Source organism: Schistocerca serialis, chromosome 3, assembly GCF_023864345.2.
Source record: "Schistocerca serialis cubense isolate TAMUIC-IGC-003099 chromosome 3, iqSchSeri2.2, whole genome shotgun sequence".
Taxonomy (NCBI): Eukaryota; Metazoa; Arthropoda; class Insecta; order Orthoptera; family Acrididae; genus Schistocerca; species Schistocerca serialis.
The window spans coordinates 387836814-387842304 of record NC_064640.1 but is presented as its reverse complement, the minus strand read 5'-3'; the positions used below and the strand labels follow the sequence as shown (position 1 = coordinate 387842304).

At 46.2% G+C, this 5491-nt stretch overlaps 1 non-coding gene across 1 annotated transcript; it reads left to right on the top strand.

The window, feature by feature from the left end:
• The first annotated feature begins 2274 nt into the window (after positions 1-2274).
• Positions 2275-2349, top strand: Trnas-cga (transfer RNA serine (anticodon CGA)). The gene has a single exon. It is a non-coding gene; the product is annotated as a tRNA-Ser (tRNA).
• The last annotated feature ends 3142 nt before the right edge of the window (positions 2350-5491 follow it).

Here is a 5491-nt window from a genome sequence, read left to right as displayed (position 1 = left end):
AAGAGTAGCTCATGGTACGCTAGAATGCAGGATGCTAACCCTGATCCGGGAACGGATGACGTGTCCGTAGTTTCAGATTCCTTTCGAATTTATGAGGCCGTGGTAAGCCCGGAATGCGGGTGACTCATTCTCTCTAAGGTCGGTTTAAAAGACATCTGCGATAGGCCATAGTTGGGAGTATGAATCACACATACTGAGTGAAACAGTCGAAAGTAAATGACATTGTTAACTGTCTTGAGTTATTGGTCTAGCAGATTGGCTATGGAGGCCACATGTATGAATTTGATAATGACAAATCATCTTGAAATTATAAATTTTATTAACAGTGTTGTTGTCAGCAAACAATTACCACATTGTTGAATTAATACGTAGAACAGATCAATCTATTACACTTCGTCTGCTAGGGTTTAACGAATCTGAACAGCAGTTTACTATTGAGGAATGCAATGTCTACTATAAGCGTCTACTGATTGGCAAATCATTCAACAGAACTGCACCTTTCACTCAGCGAACACTTCAAGGAAAACGATTTGTACCTGTTTAATACTACTGTAAATATTATACGGAAAGCAATGCAGTATTCTGTAGGTTCCATTTTCAGTGACCTGTCAACTGAACTGAGAAATTTGTAATTTTAAATGTAAGCTCAAGAAATTACTTGTGACACGTATTTCATTTTGTACATTAGTTCTCCACAGTGGTTTAGAGCACTTAGCTGTAATGTTTTATTTCTTATGCATAATGTCATAAATATTGTATTTTTTTGTTGGTAGCCATAGCAGCTATTCTTACCAAAAAGGAAAAAGTTAAATAAGTCTGATTTGTTGATATTGCAGGGAAAGCTGTTACATAACAACTGAAGCGCTGATGATGAATCTGTGACTTCGAAATATATATTGGCGAAGTAAAAACGCTATTAAAAACACAGTATATGGATTTTAGTATTAAGTTTTTCAAATAGTGTTTTTTATCATCATTCTGCGAATTTTCCATGACCAAGCAGCTTTGTCTCACGCGTTCCCATGAAACACGAGAAAAATCTATAAATAGATATGCCTCAAGATATTTCTGAAGGAAGGTTAAGATTGGGTTCTAGAAAGGCAGGGTGATGTACGTTTTCTGTGGAGTGTTCAAAATGGTTCAAATGGCTCTGAGCACTATGGGACTTAACATCTGTGGTCATCAGTCCCCTAGAACTTAGAACTACTTAAACCTAACTAACCTAAGGACATCACACACATCCATGCCCGAGGCAGGATTCGAACCTGCGACCGTAGCAGTCGCGCGGTTCCGGACTGAGCGCCTAGAACCGCTAGACCACCGCGGCCGGCTCTGTGGAGTGTGATCGGATAATAATTAAGTTTTTTCCTATCTACGCGCAACACGTTACATTTATTTTCATTCAGGGTCAACTGTCAGTCTTTTTACTAAGAGTAGATCGTCTGCTTATCTTCTGCATTATTCTAAAGTCGTCTGTCGTTGCATACAACTGTATACACCAGAATCATTCGCAAAGAGCTCCACGGAGCTCCATACCTATTTCATCGGATACATATATCGTGAGCAATAGCGGTCCTCTAACGTTTTGTTGAGGTAGTCCTGGAATTACTCACTTCTGACGTCTTTTACACTTTTAACAACTACCTACTAAGTTCTTTTTGTTAGGCAGTCTTGCATCCAATAGCGAAGCTAGTTCGGTGTCCCTTAGGGTCGTATTTTTTCATTGGACTACATCGAACATATTCTGTAAGTGAACAAACACGACATCACCCTGTGCGCCGAAATGTACGCTCTACTGGTTCCCATGGACGAGAAAAGTGAGCCGAGTTCCACAGGAGGTTGATGTCAGTGAAATTGTTCTGTAACCAAGTTTATGCTTCCGACGTCCATGCATAAAAACGAAAATGATCTGCTCCTTCTACCAGTCGGTTGGAAACCTATGTTTGTGCTATCAGTGCGATCCAAGTTCTGTAGGCAACTAGCACAGTCACAGTGCACAGCAGTCTGCATCATATTTAGACGGAGATTCAAAGCCATGCGACATGAAAACAACAGTCAATTCTGAGAGACATTTTCGCGGAAAGATTCAACAGCTTTATGAACGTTAATGGAAGAATATTGCGGCCAGAGGAGATTACTCTCGATGCCAGCAGAATGCCGGAGACATTCAGGAGTGCTAGTCCTGCAAGGTTCGCAGGAGAGCTTCTGCAAAGTTTGGAAGGTAGGAGCCGAGGTACTGGCGGAAATAAGGCTGTGAGGACGGGGCGTGAGTCGTGCTTGGGTAGCTCAGTTGGTAGAGCACTTGCCCCCGAAAGGCAAAGGTCCCGAGTTCGAGTCTCGGTCCGGCACAGTTTTAATCTGCCAGGAAGTTTCAAAACACTCTCTTGCTTCGATGGGGTCGAGCTCCGTCTCGCATGAACCACATCTTGTCGAAATCAGGATCACTTTGGATAATGGGAATGAAATCATCTTCCAAAACCTTCACGTACCGTTCGGTAGTCACTGCCCCATCAAAGAATATCGCATCGGTTATTCCGTGGCTGGACAGTGCACACCACACAGTCTCCTGTTCAGGGCAAAGAGAGTTCTCGATCACGAAATGCGATATCTCAATCCACCAAAGGCGCCAATTTTGCTTATTGAGGAACCCATCCAAATGAAAGTGCGCTTCGTCGCTAAACCACTCCATATTAATTCCCATAATGCCCCGCGGGCAACCATGCACTTTGAATATCCTAACGCAGAAGTTATAACGACCTTATTTCGTGTAGTTCAATAATTGTCATCCTGTAATTGTGATGCACAAGGAGCAATAGATAACAGGGATGAACGACGGCTGCGAAGACGTGTACGGGCAAGTAGGCACGAAATTGTTGAGCAGCTGACCGTACAGATGAACCAAGGGGCTACCACTAGTGTCTCGTCAACGACCGTTCACCGAACGTTGCTGCATATGGGCCTCTGCAGCAGGCGCCTGGTTCTTGGGCACATGCTGACTGCTGTAATTTGCACGCCAATAGCGCGAACGGACGTGCGCTGAGAAGGGACAAGTGGTCTTTTCACATTAATCATGTTTTTTTGCTCCATCGGAAAGGCAGACCCTGACGTGTACGGCGTGAAACGTCTGAATGCAAGCAAGGAGGGAGCTTTATGGTTTGGGGAATGTTTTCGTGGCATTCCTCTGGTGATTTCATCATTCGTGAAGTACTATGGACCAGCAAAAGTACGCATCTGTCGTTCGGTACCATGTCCTCACCTACATGTAGTTTGTTTTTTCTCGGTGCGGTGGCAGCTACTGATAGGACAATGCAACGTGTCACACAGCTCGCAGTGTACGTACGTGGTTCGAAGAAATTTCTTCTCACTGAAGCCATATATTTTACCATAAATTCCTTTACGGAGTATATGTTTAGGACACGGTATTGGCCGGATGTAGTTCTCAGTGAGTTTACCGTACTCCGCTGGCGACCAAACTCCCCGGATTTAAACTCAATGGAGAACGTGTGGGACCATCTCGATCGGACGTTCGCGCCATAGATCCTCAACCGAGGAACCCAACGCAGCTGGCCTGGCTACGGCACTGAAGTCGGCATTAATCCACATCCCTGTCGGTGCCTTCCAAACCTCACTCACTCCCTTCCTGAATGTCTCGCAACAGACCACGCTGTAAAACGTAGTTAATCAGGTTTTTGACAGGTGGCTACATTAATGTGACTGGAGGGTGTAGACGGAAACTATCTTGTGGAAGTCTGCTTAAAAAGTGTCAACAACAAGCTTAAAATGAGGAATCTTGGAATATATATTACAGCCCCTTAAGTATCTCTCCCGTAGAGATCAGAGGACAAGATTAGTCTAAATACAGCTTGCACAAAGGTTTTTAAGAAATCTTTCTTCCTGCGTTCCGTACGTGAATGGGACGGGATGAAGTCCTAATAGTTTTTACGGTGGACAGTACCCGCCACCATGAGCTACACAGTGATTTGCAGAGTATAGATGTAGATGCATTTACCATAAATGATTGGAAAACTTAAGTCTGCGGTGATTCGAACCACCGTGCAATGCTAGTGCAATGTCCTAACCTCTGCGCCACCTCGTTCGCAAAGTAACAGAAGAAAGAATAATATGCCAGGATGGGGATGGAGACTGCGACTCTCAGCCGGTGACGGCAAAAGGTGAATCGTAGGAGGCAGTTGCGCGCTGCCGAGCTGTGCCACTTTGTCGCGTAACTGAGCGCTGTGCGAATTTGCACTGGTCTAATAGACTCTCTCCGGCGCTGAGTGGGAAGTCAATATTTGCGCGTGCGCAGTGAGGCGCAGTGCGGCGTGTCCGGAAGGGCTGGCCGCGCTGTTCCCGGCTGCCGGCGCGCCAGCCGCGGTTGCGCAAGCCACGAGCCGCGCCGCGCACGCACTGCATTTCACTTTCGAGCGCCTGCCGCCAGCCGCGCCGCCTGCCTCCGGGCACACCTTGGCCTCCACCCAAACACCGGTTCTCTCCCTCACAGCTAATGGCCAGGTCTGGCTGAAAAACCTCGCCTCTGGCCCGTCTACGTCCCGTGTCTGACCTGCTACTGGGCTCTGTAGCCGGAGCGGTACGATGGTCCCGTAATCTGCAACCTGCTGCTCCTAGAAGATCGTCGTTTGCGAACTGAATATGCAAAACTTTTTTCTGTACGTTGCCCACAGCGTAAATACTGAAATTCCTTCTCACTGAAGCCATATATTTTACCATAAACTCCATTACGTAGTATATGTTTAGGGCAAGTTATTGGCCGGATGTAGTTCTCAGTTTCGACACCGAGCAAGGGGCAGTGTTAAAGCACTGGACTCGTATTCTGGCGGACAATGGCTCAGATGCCCATCTGGCCATTTAGACTTAGGTTGTCCGTGAGGAGGGCCGGCCGATGTGGCCGTGCGGTTCTAGGCGCTTCAGTACGGAACCGCGCTGCTGCTACGGTCGCAGGTTCGAATCCTGCCTCGGGCATGGATGTCTGTGATGTCCTTAGGTTAGTTTGAACAATTTTTGATTTTGTCCGTGAGGAGGCAATTGTCGGGTTGGTTCCAAGAAAAATTTCAAGGCAAATTTCACTCCTCATGCTAATCTTCTCAGAGCTCGTGTTTCGTCTTTAATGACCTCGTTACAGACGAGACGTAAAACGCTAATCTTTTACACTACTGGCCATTAAAATTGCTACACCACGAAGATGACGTGCTACAGACGCGAAATTTAACCGACAGGAAGAAGATGCTGTGATATGCAAATGATTAGCTTTTCAGAGCATTCACACAAGGTTGAGGCCGGTGGCGACACCTACAACCTGCTGACATGAGGAAAGTTTACAACCGATTTCTCATACACAAACAGCAGTTGACCGGCGTTGCCTGGTGAAACGTTGTTGTGATGCCTCGTCTAAGGAGGAGAAATGCGTACCATCACGTTTCCGACTTCGATAAAGGTCGGATTGTAGCCTCTCGCGATTGCGGTTTATCGTATC